Source organism: Varroa jacobsoni, unplaced genomic scaffold (assembly GCF_002532875.2).
Source record: "Varroa jacobsoni isolate VJ856 unplaced genomic scaffold, vjacob_1.0 scaffold_641, whole genome shotgun sequence".
In the NCBI taxonomy this organism is placed as follows: domain Eukaryota; kingdom Metazoa; phylum Arthropoda; class Arachnida; order Mesostigmata; family Varroidae; genus Varroa; species Varroa jacobsoni.
The window spans coordinates 430693-447722 of record NW_019213543.1 but is presented as its reverse complement, the minus strand read 5'-3'; the positions used below and the strand labels follow the sequence as shown (position 1 = coordinate 447722).

The 17030-nt window shown below is 40.6% G+C and overlaps 1 protein-coding gene and 1 long non-coding RNA gene across 6 annotated transcripts in view; one reads left to right on the top strand and one right to left on the bottom strand.

The window, feature by feature from the left end:
- mol (dual oxidase maturation factor 1 mol) overlaps positions 1 to 17030 on the top strand; it is a 107512-nt gene that overhangs the window by 3158 nt on the left and 87324 nt on the right. The window lies entirely within an intron of this gene.
- The window catches only part of LOC111262250 (uncharacterized), a 44558-nt gene continuing 27627 nt past the window's right edge, over positions 100 to 17030 (bottom strand). The window contains exon 3 of the long non-coding RNA XR_015311868.1: positions 100 to 3830. This is a non-coding gene — a long non-coding RNA (uncharacterized LOC111262250). The remainder of the gene's footprint in view (positions 3831 to 17030) is intronic.

Genomic DNA, 17030 nt, shown 5'->3' with positions numbered 1-17030 from the left:
TACCTGTGGCGAACGTCATTTCTGCACATGGTTCGAATCGGACGGCGTTATAGAAGCACCGTTGTTATTTTTGTTACTGTTATTGTTCCCACAGATATACCCGTTACAGCTGATCTGCAATGGTAGTCGTCTGTGAGCCGATGCTCGATCCGGCCAAACAAATGTTGTGGCACTCCTTCCTGTCAATGGGGCCCCGTTGCCACTGACTTTGTGTCGCCGGCTGAATTCAGTATTACGGCGGTGCAGCACGAGCAGCCGCAATACACAGAACCACCATTATAGCCGCTTCGAGCTTAGCAGCTCGAAAAAAGGAAAGCTTCAACATTTCTTTCTGGATCGGTCCACGCCGGCCCTGGATCGCTCAAGGATCCAGAATCGTCACTATCATGGTGCAAGTCAATATGGCTGGATAACAACAAAGCGAACGCATGCTCGTCAGCAGCAGCCGTCACCGCAGCCACCGCTGAGATGCTTATCGCGCGGAACTGACCGCTGATATCAAGTAACAGCAGAAGCTATTACTAGCAGTGGCGGAGTTATCTGGAGAGAAACTGTATACGTGAATAACGGCGCCTATGGTGCGGTAGTACAGAATGGCTCGCATATATAGTAAGGCATCGGCCGTTAGGGGCAATTCGCAGAGATCTAGCCTATCAGTATACGTGACCGGTTGTATGGATGGCGATGCTGTCGCGAATAGCTAGGCTTGAACACAGAGACTGACAGAACCCTAAATTTCCCTATATAAGTTGACGTTTTATTCAGCGTGTGTTTCGATTGCTTGTAGAGCAGCAACAGGTTTGGCGGCACCTGATTCTGTATAGTGACTGTCTCTATAGCGTCAAAATACACCAGAAAGTTTTGGTAGTATACGATGATGTTAAACAATAAGATGGGTTAATATATATATATATATACATACATATTGCATAGGGGAAATCTAGGCCATATACAGCAAGAGCTATATGAGCCACTCCGTTTTTTCAAGCAAGAGAACGTTGATTTATTTATTTTCCAATTCGAACTTTTAGAGTGTTTCAACTGTAGACGGGTCAAACACTTAGTGTAGTTTGTGTTACTGGGTTTTTTTTCTTTGACCGGGTTATAACGAACGAGGCAGTAAAGAAGCAGAGTAACCATCTCGTCTTCCTGCCACAGTTTTGCCCATCCTGGAACTACATTTTACATAGAGAACTATAGACAAGTTACGTTTCATAAAAGTCACTACATGAATTATATTGCCTGATCATCCTGGGGGCTATATACGATCTTGGAATACAACTCAGCTTGATAAGAACGCGTATGTGTGTATAAATATTAATTCAAACGAAGGCATCATCGTTTTGCAGTCGTTATACGACGTGTCGCTGCAATAACACGTCACATGTAGTTACTTTTTAAAAAAAAAAGTTGAAAACTTCATCGGCGTATTGTATCGTCAAAATAAAACAGCATACGAACTATTGTTATCATAGATCAGAACTTACCATGGATAAGTATTTGCCCCACATTAATGCATAACCACGGTAATAAACTCTAGTGTCGTCAATTTAATTTTAAGTTTTTAAATTTCATTTTTTAAATAAAATTGAATTCGTGAATACGCTAATGCTTAAGCCATTGAAGGGATGGCTCCACGGCGCGCAACATAATTCTATATACACCTATGCTAGACAAACCTTTATCTTTGACATGCTTGACTAGACAGTAACTTATTAAGAAGTATTGGCTTTCCTTTTTTTTCTTTTAACTATAATCGCAGTCTTTCTTAGGAAAAATTGCACTTTTCCTTAGGTTCATTGAATGACTGATTTCTTTGGACAGAATCATTGCCGGCCTACATAAACCCATATAGATATATAATGTTAGCAAGTTCCTTCACGCTTATATCTGTAGTCAAGCAAAGCGACCTGAAAAGAGATGCGGTACATTACTGATCTGACCTTAAACCAGAGTGGCGTAGAAATCACTTGAGGTTAGCGTGATCTTCATAGCACGTCTTTGAAGAAAAAAAAAACACAACTGATAAACAAGTTATTGCAATAAAAAGCAACGTTATTTAATGACGGCTTTCAAAGCCTCAAGTGACTTTTATTTCGCTTTTATAAATAGATTAATATATGCGCAAGTGGTTTGTGCGGTGCTCAGTATTGCACAAAATATCGTTATTTTAGTTTCACACGATCCGGTTCGCATTGTGGGATAATATATATTATTTTTTATCTGCAACTTGCTTCCCTCATTCATTCTTGATCGCCATACTGGGTCTCAATGAGTGTGACTCTCCAGTGAAGTGTTTCTCTGAAGTCGCGGTATTCGCTGTGAAAATACAGATTACTTTACGAGCCACTAAGGTAGGAAGACCTACGTTCGTCCACGCGAGATCAACTAAGACTTGACTATAGGTGACATCAATCTCGAAACACAATATTTGACACTAATGCCCTGAGGCAACAGCGTCATGTTTAAGGCGACTGTGACGACTGTCACAATCGCAATGACGGGGAACCGGCAAGGGGAGAGTGAAGGGAGGATCCGTTTGAGGAAATCCTGAGAGAAGAAAAGGAATTATCTTAAATCAGCCATTCGAAACTATAATTCGTATACGATCTAATAAATATAACAATCAATAGCCATAAGATAATAAAGTATGGGTATTTCCAGTGCAATTTCTGTTGGCATTATCGTCGTCTATTGTGTGCATGAATTATTAGATTTCGTATGATGCGTAGAGTTTTTTTTTTTTTTTTATGATATGAACAACACAAAGCGTATCTATATTTTGTTAATAGGTGTGTGTATGTATATGCGTAAGCCGATACAAGTAGGAGGCTCTGGCAAAGTGTTTCTAACCTTGACTATGCCGTAAATCGATGGTGGATCGAGATTTATCGATTGTAAACCACTGTAATATGGATAGCCGCAAATGGGACGGGGCAAAGATTTCTTAGCAGTTTTCAGTTAACGTTAGAAGTATAATATTGTACTACACAAAAAAATTAACGTGCTTTTTATCCCAAGCTCTATAAAGGTGTTCACATTTTACCCAATAAAGCACATATATTCTGACGTCGCGAGGGCAACGTCCATATTTTGATAACGTAGTGCGCACTTTGGTCATCACTGTTGACATTTGCTCGTCTCGGTAGTAAATGGCTGCAATTTTACTGAAAAAAGGCATGTTAAAACAATGGTAAACCTGTGGTAACGCACGAGTGCTCGATAACGATCGCTACTGCTTACCGCACTTTGTATACTGAAGAGGACTTCCACATTGTTCACGCTTTCAGTAGAAAACTCATTAAAAAATTGGCTTCAAATAGACACTGATTTGATGTCCAGATACGTAGTTATCAATTGGCCTAACTCGCCATTTTTATTTTTTCTGGTTGAACTATATCTGGTGAAATCATCTTGAGCTCGCTTTATGGACCTACCAGCATAATACAACGTTTAGCTTATTTTCGGAACTGCAGTTTAGAAAACGCTTAAGTTTTCGCTAACATAGTAATAAAAAAAAGGTGCCAAAACATTTTATGCCATAATTATTATATTATCAGAATTGCTGGTACCAGCTGAAATGCTAACTTCATGTTTGAATTGCAATTCAGGATTCATCGTACCCTCATGTATCAAAATCTTTTCCATAATTTTTTCATTCAGCGATCGCCTTTTTGATTCCTATGTGCGCCGCCAAATCACGTCCGAAACGGGTTTGGGTCGGTCTGGAAACGACATTCGGCACTCGGATTCCTCTATCGGGTCTTCTGATCTTTTTGCCCTAGCTTCGGGTACTCCGAACGCTTTGTTACGAAGTTCTATCCACTAAGCTGAAATACAGTATCAATAGAACACCGTTACGGATTATCACGCAGTAGATTCCACTTCAAGCAGGTCAACTCGACTGCTTCGATCGGCGTAAATACAGAGCCAACTTTCAATGAACTTTCGTCTCGCCCGAATCACTTAGTTAGTAACTACTATGGAACTCGTGGCAGCAACTATATGAGAAGTAAAGCAAGTTTACACTGCGCCAGACTTTATGAAGCCGTATCTTCACCTCCTTAAATAACTACCCATGCATAGACATGCTCGGCGATCCGTGACAGTTGGCGTTACGTAATACGTTTCAACCGAGCAGTCAATGCTCGTTACCGATTCAGACGAAGTCATTTATCATCGCAGAAATCTGCGACATATTTTCGCATTTCGCTTAGCTTGTTTAATTCGTAATGTAAGTCTGGTAAGGGATAGTAGTTAGGTGCTAGGAGCCGTGAGCTTCTATGGTGCTTGTGCTGTATAAATTTGCAATGATGCATGTATAATCATAATAATAATTAATAAAATTATAATATATAAAAGCATATTAATAGGTTCCATGTTGCTATAATTAGGCAATTACAGATATTTAATACCGGGCCTAAAAATTTTTAGTCTGAATTCGTTAAAGTCCTAGCCTGCCATATATATCTGTTTGATCATAAATACTAGGTCGGATGTGAGCATATCGAACCACCCAAAAGCTGCCATTTAACTAGCTGATTTATGAGTTGTGAAACAATTATACACACAAAAGTATTTCTATTCGCAAGAGAAAAAATAGAGGATCCTCGCATTTTGATGAGTGCTGACTGATCTCGTGCGCACATCGGAGCAAATGGAACTACCGTATTGTGTTCTTCTATCGTAAACGCGTCAGTGAGCGGAAGATAACCACAAGCGAGAAATAACTCGGATGAGCCCGATACACAATGGATGACGACGACAATAATCTACTACGATGTTACTGACCTAGAATCAGCGCCAACGCCGGCCGTTTGCAAAACATCGCTTTTGCAGGAACCCTTCACTTTCACGTGTAAAAGGAGTCGCTCTGGCTGACAGGAGTAGAAAAAAAACAACATCATCAGCGACAGCTGTCATCGGCGCCGGCGTTCTTCGAACGAAGTTCGAATACGTCACGAGTTAGCTGATTCAAAGGTTTTCCCAAAAGGTCACATAGAAGCGATAGGAAGTTTGCATATACAGACATTCGAATGGACTAAAATTCGAAGTTATTCTTTTTCCTTTGAGTTCTCCATTAGAACGACGGGCTAGACGATCTAGACGGACTCGATTCCTTGTGTCAATTCCGATGATATTATTTTAGTATAGGAGAAGGCAGAAATTATCTGCGATTATAACGTAGCAGATGTTGTCGTGGCTGTAACCGAACGAGCCTCGACTGTCGACACAAGTGGAAAAAGTTTAGAAACGCCATTGAAGTTGAGCTCGAACTTAACGGAGTGTCGAATCCGATAATCATTCGGTAAACAAGTGCTAAATTATTAAGTTTTATGTGCATGCTTCATGCGCCCTATTTAAAGGCAAGTTTACCAGTTCTATATAAACACTATCCAGTTTAGAGTCATTGTAACATTATTACTCGCAAATAATAAAACCTGATCGTAATAATAAAGACAACTTGAGACACAAATACAACAACAGTAGGAGCGCGGGAACTCTATTCATGCACTCTCCTAATAATTACATTCTCAATTTTACTGTTAATTACGTTTCCATTTTCTCATTTTCATTACTATTACTGCTTTCAATTGATGAAAAAACAGAATCGCCTTAAAAGAAGCTGAACTCTGTACATCGACATCTGAAGATCAAACTTCATTATCAAGCTCGGCGGGCTGACTCGATTCCCAATCCGAAACCATTTGACAATTAAACCCCTAGCAGCATTTACTCATTTGCTAAGTCAGTCGCCCATTCCCGCGACCACAATGCCCACCCCAACGGAGGCAAATCGCGCACATCGTCTCTGCAATTGCTTCTGTCACTGACATCATTTACGCTGAGCAAAAGAGCCAACAAGCATTTCGCATCTACCTGTGTCCTACACCCCCAGGACTCCCACTTGGTTCCGTGATCTGTTCAACTGCCCATCCATCTGAAGATCTCACTACCCACTGCGTCTTGATGCTCAAAACGCTGACTGAAAATGCCCCTTGACCAGCTAGTTCACGTCCGACACGGTGTGCACATCGACTGTATAGTCTACGTACGCGTGTAGTGTCGTCATATTTCTATAGACAGATACAATTTAGCAGGCCTGACTGGCCGACACTGTTCATGAGATATTCTGGACGCTGATACAACCATGGGGGTTGAACACTGCCAGTGAGACAGTAACAACAGCGATAATATCGGCTGTAGCCAATGGCAGCAACAGCAACTATAGCCGTAACAAACATAGAAAAACACGTTTATTTAAATTTTGTCATGTGTGTCACTAGTAGGTAACGGGGTTCGCGCGTAAATTCAAAATCGCGCGCGGATTAGAAACGTCGAACGCGCTTAGTTGATCAGGTTACGACGGATAAAGACGATACGCATGCAGCAGGATGGTACAAAGAAAAATAGGGGCCTCAATTGCTTGTTGAAATTTTAAAACGTCAAAATGGAAATCAGTTTAGTTGCTACAGACGTATATTTGGACATTTGCTCTCAGTAAACGTGTTCGTTGGTATCGTAGAAAAGCATGGCCGATTATATGATCGGTATTGTCCTTCTCATGAGCTATACGCGTGGATATCCCAGAATCTCGCTCTTAATAGAATCTTGAGGATGTTTTGGGCCTTATTACGGCACTTATCGCTCGTACTGGAAGAGCCCAAATTGCGATGTGGTAGACTTCTTACAATGCAGTACTTATGATTTTCTGATAATGGAGCATAGAGTTGAAGTATTATCAGACTTGGCCTTGCAACACTGATATCTAACAAATAAAAACAATAAATGAAAACTGAAGTTTATTTTTCAAGAATAAACTTTTCCCGATTTTCAGTCAGGCACCCCCGTACAAACAGCTTATAGAAATACAAATCGACCAAACTATCGAAAATACCGTATTTCATACAAGTGCCGCTGGGGGTAACCCATAGGTCTTCTTCTGAAGGGCGGGCCGTCAGCCTTGAAAGCCGGAGGTTTCAAGTGGTATTCTAGTTTACGTTTCACTTTTTTAGCTAATTTAGCTACTACACATTATAACACACTTAAATAGTAGCAAGGTCCTATTATAGCAGTTAGCAAACTACCTATGTACGTACATACACCAAGAATCGATAAACTGTTACATTTTCCTTGTTAGAAAAATTTATTTCGTTCACTATAACTATCAAATAATTATGGATAAATATAAATTAAAAATAAAACATATGCCATGCATTGCATCCCTCTTTCTACATGTTTGCTGTTTTTCCTGTGCACTTTGTCGTCCTCAAAGGTTCAGAAAAAAAAATTCCTCGTTTTATCGAACACTCAAGTCTCTTCTAGCCAATGGCATTGTACGCATTCGTTTTTTTTGTCCAATAATAGAAATTGCCGTCAATAAAAGATGCCCTGCTTCAGCGACAACAGCTAGTGTAAAACGCTACGACAAGCCTTAACGATTTGCATCAACGATTGACGCCAGCTGGCAATCGGCGTCACCTGCTGCAGCGATGATCTTTACGGAACAGTAAGCTCATCGGGTTAGGCTGCCATTTACCCACTCCCCAGCCTCGGTGAATATAAGTAGGTGGCGATAGAACGTCGTATTACCGTTTGACGATCGATCGGAGTCGTAGACGTCCGGACATTCTAAAGGTGATGTTATCTGACATAATCCAATAGGAAATGAGGAACCCTCTAAAAATCGCATGGACAACGACTCATGCGATTTTATTCGGGCCTAGTTACTTTTGTTCTTTTTTTTGTGTTAGTTGCAATAATACATGGTTATGATTCGCATTTACTGATTAAAATGAGTGACCGATTCTGAACAAAAGCAGCGTTCTCATCGTTTTCGGTGTGTGACTGGTTTTTTTACGCATTTTTTTAAAATTATGATATGCAAAAAAATTATTCCATTAAAGCATTAGAACATCTACACATGGATATGTTTTGTATTTGAATTTTTATCATGTAATCTTCAGTTGTATTTCCATTTTTCCAAAGTCATTTCACACGAATGAAGGGAACGTGACCGAATTGCCTCTTCATCAGACAAATATGTTAGTCCCAATTCAGGTAGCAATCGTGCAACTGTGACACTCTCAATCTTATAAGTACGTGGCATTTTATAATAGATCTTCAAAAACAGACAATATCTGATCTTCTTTTTGTACAGTGATTAAAAACAAAGAGCAACTGGACACCTTTATAACTAGGCGACTGAACCGTCATGCACATACCCTTCCGTTCTATTATTAAACTTGGATATGAATAGTAGCTTAAAAAAATGTCATCATTATTCAATAACAAGACATTTTAGTGTGTTCTCTAGGGGCTTTCGTCCTCTTCTTAACCTATTTACATCTATCGTTGACAGAAAGCAAGCTTCATCTGTCACAAGCGTACTCTAAAGAATGATAGCGTGACCCGATCTGCCCAGGATAACTTTCCTTTGTGGCAGCGTCCGGTTAAGCCACGCTAACGTGTCTCTACATTACTTTCACTGCCGACTTGATTTTGAGCATCGCGGCACACCTATCCCCCCCTTCCCACCCCACCCAGCAGAAGCATACAGAATAAGCGAAAAAAAAACGATTACCACTTTATAACAAATGACGATATAACGCGAGTAAAGTAGACAATTCACCATTGCACGATTTTCGTCTCGACGATTTCGCTGCTACGGCCGCTGCCGGTTTTTTTCATCGCTATTTCCCTATGTTGCCTCGCTTGGCAATTCGACTGGCCATGTTACCAAATATAGTAAGTACATATATGTTCGTGTGTATGTGTGTTTTACTTGGACGCGGCCCAAGAATTGACGAAATCGCTGGCCTCTATCGATTTCGAAATTGTTTCCCAGCGTTTGCCATACATTGAATACAACAGGCTCGTACATCTAATAGCGATGTCTAACGTCACACTTTATCGTTGGTGGTGGTCAAAATAACGCGGGGAGAACTGTCCCAGATCAAAAAACCAAGGCAAAACTAATGTAAGCAGAATCTACTGGGCGCTGAAACGCGTCGAAGGACCAATTTCATTTTTGTAAAAACGCCGTATTCAAGCACTGAACAGCAACGTATCGTGATGATTCTTTTGACGAACGTCAGTCATCGCGGGCGATTATCACGATGGACTACTGCACATGGTTTAAAGGGTATATCGTAATGAAAGCGGTAAAGCGACCTCTCGGTTGCATGCAGGCTTAAAACAGTGACGGCCTACGGGTTTCGGTAGCACTGACGGTGACCGGGTAGAGAAATGCCGTGTGACCTCACTGTGAAGTTGAACAGCGACAGCTGCACCGGAAAAATGTCGTTGCCTTCGTCCCACACGAAGTTTCAATTTCAAATTGAGGACTCCAGCAGCGGCAGAAGCAGGCATCACATGCTGTTCCGGAGACGTGATCAGAATTGGAATAGATGTACAGTAAAGATGGCAGGCGTATCTCTAAAGTCACGGTGGCGGCCAGAAGACGGTAAGCAGGAGAAGACATGGGTAAATCGTAGAACATAAAAACCAGGTTATTATTACATGGAATACGTTCTGTGTGTAGCTATTTCATGAATTTTTTTTACTTAACAGGATTTTTAGTTGACTTATCCAACACGGCTGCGGGCGAAGAAAAATTGAAGTTTATGACTATAGCTGTGCTAATTATATAATTACCACTATTATTATTATAGTTGTCGTAATTATTTTTCCAGTGCAATACGTGATTAAACCTGCAGGACGAATATTATATGCAATAGGTACATTACGCTAATAGATGACGTTAATGTCGAAACCGAACTGGGACCCCAAATTTCTACGAGAAATAATAATAATTGATGTACACAACAATGGAACGACTCGTGACGCCTTCGATTAAGAACATATCATTGCGATTCTATCGAGCGTCCAAATAAAATATCAACAGAGAATTTAGTTGTTAATTAGGCTTATTATTATTTCTTTCTAATTAGACAAAACGTAAAGTACTGTATCATATTAAATCACGACTGAGACGAAAACAAATGTTTTATCAAAAATTCAATCTTTACGTTGTATATTTTCACAGATACACCTATTCAACCCAGTGCGAACCCAATTCAATAGCAATCACACCGATATACGCTCGTCTTTCATAATTGATTATGTTTCTTTATTATTAATTAAATTATTATTAATTATAATTTTTATTATCAATTAAATTATTTGTCACGATGAACAAATATTTGTTCCTGATTCACAAATAACTTTTGGAAGTCAATATAAAATATACTAACTATTGACTATATCGAGTAGATGTTTCGAGCCTTCCCATTATCCATAGTCATATTGCTTCTGCAATAGCTGCTATTGACCATAAGAAAACTAAAAACCGTCACAATTAAACTATATATATATATATATATATATATGACAGCGCGAATGAGCCGTTATTAATATAACAAGAGCATACACTCTCCTTCTACATATCCGATACGGACTGATCGAAACGATATCCTTGGCTGTTTATTTTACTAATTACGTACACGACAATATTGATTATGATGTTCATGTACGCGGCTACTGCTATCTACGCCAGCCACAACCAATCTACTCCTTCCTGCACCGATTCGTCTGCTTAGCAACTTAGAGGAACATTTAATTAAAAGATAACTCTAGCCGTTTCGATAACATAGGCTACGATAAATACGGGCTATCAAGGTCGAGACGATATGATCTTATCGTCATGTTGGGTTGCTGTTGCTGCTGCTGCTGCTGCTGCATAAACTGTCACTATCGCTGACCGCTATGGGTCCACCATTCAGTGATTCAGTCAGTAGTTGGCCTAAAAGTAGCTGAGTCAAACGAGTATCCATAAGAGCAGTATCGACGAAATGAGCCGACATGAAGCTATCACAGCCTATGTTATGGTACCCGCTAAGCGAGTGGACTCGTGAATAAGTTGGCTTTGCCCGCCAACGTAAGCAGACTCAAGTTAGCCTGAAATGGCTGGACAAGCTACGAAAACTGAAGATTGAGTCAGCGTAGAAGGTCATAGTGTAGCGAAATTAACTAATTAATTAATTATTCGTATGGTTTAGTTTATTGCTGAAAAGTGTTCTGTTAATTTTTTTAACTTTACTGTCTATTAATTTGTTAAAATGATCGGCCCGGATTAATTGTTGGCTGGTTGACGGGATCTGTCGGACTAGATTGGAAATATACGCAGAAAGTTAGCATAGTATTACTTCGAATTTACCCTGTCGCCAATTACAACCTAGATGAGCATGACGGAAATTACATATGCAAGCGTAAAAACACCTGCGACCTGCTTTACCATTTTGTATTCACTAAGTTAACTTGTATGGCGATGTGTTCAAGTTTCGAGGTTTAATTTTCAAAATCTACATTTAGCTATCATCGAGAAACGCTGCGATGGCCGATTCCCTTTGAGTTAATAGGGATATTACCTAAACGACAATTCACAAGGCCTCCTGAGTACGCTTCCACCACCATTCCGGGTTGAAATCTATAAATATAATAAGTAGCAATCATAGAATCGACACTTTCTATGCACGTTGCACATTGAGCATACCACTAACGATATTCCTAGTGTTTCTATCTGCCCATTTATGTGGTTTCGTGTTAAGTAGGGCTTCCGTATAGACTACGAGCTGCGCTCAAACCGTGTAGATTTGGAAAAAGAATGTTGTAGACGTACGGGTTTCGCCTGTCAACGTCAGCTGAAACCCGTACAACTGGCGGAAGTTGCATCTGTCAATATTTTTTCGTGACCAGCCATTTAGTTACAATTATCATGTTCATGAATAGTTATCGTATTTACAATAAGAACTATCACATTGAAACATTTAGATCTGATGATAAGGCGCCGTATTGACGAAAATGGTTTATAAAAAATTTTTCATCTTATCGAAAAGCGTGCGTAAGTTTGGATTTACACAAAAGAAAACAACGCCTACTATTGATGAGCAATGCGTCCGGTGTGTGGCGCTGCAACGCCTATTTATAATCGGAAATTAAGAATGGCCGATTCAGTTTCATGCTAAATCTTAAACACAAAAGCAGAATGTTCATTCAATGGCGACCTTGAAATGCCCTTGAGATAGTTTATTTCTAGGCTATTGCGGTACGAAAAAACTATTTAAGGCATGACTGACAAGACAGATGTCGCGTTGCTGAAGATGATTTAATCTTCTGTATTTACGCATTGATTTAATTCAATTACTCATATTATTATTAATAATATATGCACGAGCCATATTATTTACAATCGAAACGTTATAATGGAACGCTTTTTGTGTATGCTTCTACGCATAGATAAAAAAAATTAGGTTGGTAATACGGCGCTCACGAAATACCATAAATGGTCAAAGTCTATCAATAAGCCCGTTGATATTCGATACTAGCCGATCGCTTTTATTGACCCGAATGAAGTACTCTATCGCAAGGAAGTGTTTCTTTCGTATTTACTTGCTGCAGTCTGCAAAGAAACATAGGGTTCCGTGTCTTCTTTAGCATGTTCGAGCCGTTATTGGAATGGCTCCCTCGTCTGAAACTTGCCGGTTTCTGGCTTTTCATGTCCATTATACATCATAACGTGAAGGAGAAGCGTCTTACACCTGCTTACAACTAGTACGTAAGTTAGCCAAAGCGTTGTTACCCGGAAATCGTCCATTTGACCTTCGTTTTTTCGCTAGCAGCAGATTTCCCTCAACTGATATTGTTTCTGGCCACGTAAGTGCACGTAAGAAAAACTTCGTCAACAAAAAGCAAGCTATGCTTCACAGGCGGAATCTTCGAAGAACTGACTCTTGTTTACATTGTATTGAAATACACACCGATTGATCAGTGTACGTCTATCTCTACATGGATATGCAGCCAAATCAAAGAGCGAAACATACAATATGTGAAATCTATTTACGCGCATGCAACAATCATGTTCAAAGGGCGTCTCCCAATGGCAGGTTAACTCTTTCCGGATAGCCGTGTATCAGCGATCAGATGCTCATACTATCCGGAACCCTGCCCCGATATCACACGTGTGGGGAAGAGTGTGCCGGTGACAATCAGCCCCCTCGATTTACAATATTATCTGTTTCCCTTCATCGCCAACACAACTAATGACGGCAACAAAAATAACGACAATAACACCAAGGGTAATAACCACAAATGACCAACACCCGCGATTATTACGAAAGGAACAATTACTGACCGTTGAATTTCCCCAGGTTGAAAATAGCGCAGCCGTAGCCATCAGCGCCGTGAGTGCTGAAATCGCTTCATGTAAAGCCGAATGGAGCCGGACCCAATACGGAAACGATACGATCTGTCTTAAAGGAGGGATATAAATAGCGGTCGATGCCCTAAAAATTCTGGGTGGTTTACGCTGTCGTCCATCACTTTTAATGCTGGCAGCGCAATCGGCCTGAACACTCACATCGGATCTCTTATAAATCTTCCGTTAATACTCCGCGATATTCCTTTGTCTACACCCAATTGTGCTGCTCAGGGAATGAAGTGAAAGATGGCGGCGTTCCTCTGCGCGCGTTTGTCATCGTATAGTGACTCGAACCGCAGTTCTTCCTTGGGTCTGCAGTTTCCAATCGTCGCTAATGGGGACGGCATTACAGAAAACGATTGTAGACGATTCTTTGTCGGATTACACTAACGCACAAACAGCTGGCAGCAATATTCAGTGCGTGTTACATGAATGTCTCTCCCTCTGTGGTGTTCTGGACCTATATATATGTGCGCGTTTGCATCGCGATCCACGAGTTCGGTAAAGGTGGCTTTGCTCATAAAACCCATGTTCCTTTTACCAAACCCGATAAACATATGTTTTAAGTTTTATGCCCAGTTTTCTCATTAGGTACAGCCTAATTGTTCTGATTTTTTTCTCCCATGGTTTTTTTTTATCATGGGATAACTATTATCGAGTCACCATTCTACCTAGTCGTACGCGCACACAAAAGGGGTGCTTTTGCCTATAACACCATATCAGAAAACTGTACATCGCATTCGAGATTTACCAGAAACTAATCTTCAGAGAGATCTTGAAATAATACCATGCAACTCAATGCCCACATTGATTTTTAAAATTATTTAGCTAAGTAGTCATCAAAGAATTGTCCCCGTCGCTACAAGCGCTATTATTAGAAAAGTCACTGAGCGAATATTTCGTCTGGCTTTCGTCGTCTTCACATAAATTCAGACGTTTCATAGGTCATCAGACGACGTATCTTCTTCAATACTGTAAATATTTTCCTCAGCCGATGCCGTCATTAGCGGTGCCGGAAGCTTCGTCGACATGGTGTAGATGAAATGAGTAACTCGAACTATCAGTCCGTTGGAGGTAACTGCGGCTATGCAACAAACGCGAACCCAAACACAGTCAGAAGCAATCCTAGTGCCGTATGACGAAACTATAGACGATAGTTGCGCAAAGCTAAAATGCCCCGACAGAGCCACAGTGAAGAAAGTAGAAGTTGCCTTAATAATACTGATAAGTCTGAAGCAATATAAAACAGAGACGAAGGCTTTATCTTGAGCCCGGCAAAAAAAATTGTTGCGGTGCACGGCTGGACTCCACAGCAGGTGCCATATTTGTATATAGGGTGGACCAAAAGTCTGCTTACACTGGCAAACGATAACACGGCGATAGGAACGGCGATTCTTTTCCAATTTCCAAGAATTTTTCCAGTTTACACGGATGTTACTTCAGCTGTGAATCTGTTTTTTCACGACACTGTAACTCTATAGTAACTGTTCGAAATTGTCTCATTCTATGTATGTATGCACGAATGCTTATAATGCGAAACCACAGATACGGTGGCATAAAAAAATGTGAAAAAAACAGCCTAGGCGCATGTTACCGGTTGCAGTATGGCAAGCTCTGTGGCAAATAATACGTGGAGCTGGGGTTGAAGTAACTGAAAAATACGGCTTCAAAAGAAGAAAGAATAATACACGACAACAGATTTACCAAAAGGTAAGCCACACCAAGTGGGAAGAAATAATGGCTACACACTTTGAAATGGGCATTTGCGTGCTATCAAGGAAATCCTCAATCCTAGCTCATTTAGTGTTTTAATTGATATACGTGCCCAGTAGAAACTGTTGTAATGCAGATGTTTGTGAACCTGGAAATAGAAGACTCTACCGCCAACGAAGGAATTTCGATTGGAAGATCAGCTGGCTGAACTAAACAATATGCAACTGAGATAAGTACGGGCAAGGCGTCACCACAATAATTCCTGGACGGCGATTTAAAAGCCTCACTGTCCAAGTTATATATTCCAATATAGCAGGCACAATAGCAAGGTGGTCAGGGTTAAATAAACAAAATTGTGTGATATCTACAAGGAACGATTTATAATTACAACATAAAACTGAATATGTGGGTGAACATATAAGAATCATGTGAGCCTTACCTGGGATACACAGACGTACTACCAAATTGGAGTCTAGTATTGTTGTTGTGTAATTGAGTATCGAAGCGCTGCCAGCTAAGGCTTCTGTTAATTATCCCGAAAGATTTTTGGAATAATCCTATCTGTCTTGTCCGACAACGGGGATCGGTGCGCAGACCTGGCTAAAGCATTGTACTTGCTTACCTGATGAAGGCATAAAGAACATCACTCTATCAACCGATTGGGAACCCTGTATATATATACTACTCGAAGTTGTTTAGCTAGCGCTAAAGCTTCCGTAGATGTCCAATGACAACACTTCATTTGTTAGCTAGACTTCTGCCTCTAATCAAAGCGCTTAATGTACTCCATTGTTCACTTGTAGGGAAGAATCGAACATAGTAAAGTCATATTAGTCCAGCTTGACACTCTATGAAACATGGCAGGTTAGGTGTCTCGTCGATATAGTCAGAATGACTTCTTATGAGATCTTCCTCAACATCTGATATAAGCATACATAATATTTGTTGGGATAGATGAATTAAAAATGAGCGCAAGCCCATCGCAGTGTTCGTACCTATCGCGTAAATTAAGCCATGCAGCATATTTTCTTCTTAAGGCTACAATAAGGATTCGAGTCTGTCATAAAAATCGGACGTGTGCTACCTAGTTCCGCTTGCTCATAATCGGGCTGGCGAATCTACATCTAAATAGCCCTCTCGATATAAGCGTCTCTATATTATGCGGCTATACAAGCGATGACGGCTCCGAGTTCACTATCCTTCCTCCATAAAGCAAATGGACATCAAGAAAATACTCATCATTTACTATGAGGGTCAGACGAGGCACTCGCCATTCTCACTATTCAGCAGAGATGCCTGTGTACCACATCTACAACTACTGATAACTAAAGCCGTACTACTACGGACGGGCACGGCAACGTGCACCTCATTGTAACGTCACCAAAAGCTACATATAAGTCGCAGAGCAGATTCCGTCGCCAGCAGACGGTAAGTGCTGGTATGATGTAGTAGAATATTGGGTTTACCAGTAGTGCGTTTTTTTTTTCTATGATACCCCAGCAGCCAGGTCACAGCGACACATGTAAAGGTTTCTCCAACTCTACTATGCGCGTAAATACCCGGCTCCCTTGAACCCAGTCCGTAGTCAGCTCCATAGTTGTGGATTTTAAGCATTTCAAAGCCATTTGGCTCTTACACACGTGGCTTTTCTCTATGTTTATCCTCTTTTGACAGCTGGCAGCAAAGAGCCTCCTGACCTAGACAGCTCAATATTCCAATTTTTTTTTTGTGCCATTAAAAAGCAGACAGGAAATTAGCAGGCAACTAGCTGGTTCCTTCAATATCATATTCGCATGGGTGCTGAGTATATCGCTATGGAGCGTCCCTTCTCCATATTAGGGAACCTTTGCTCAGTTCCATTGTCAGCAGGTCAACAGCTATTGGTGAGGTGTCGCTTTGTTCTATAGTTGTCGAATAGAAAATGCCGGGCTTCAAAAAGATGTCCTGTCGATGATGGGCGTTACTGCTTCTGCAAAACTAGTCAGATCGCATTGTCCAATTCTTATGAAAACAATTATTTTTCATTGAATCGCTGTGCTTAACGATGGCGAACACTAAG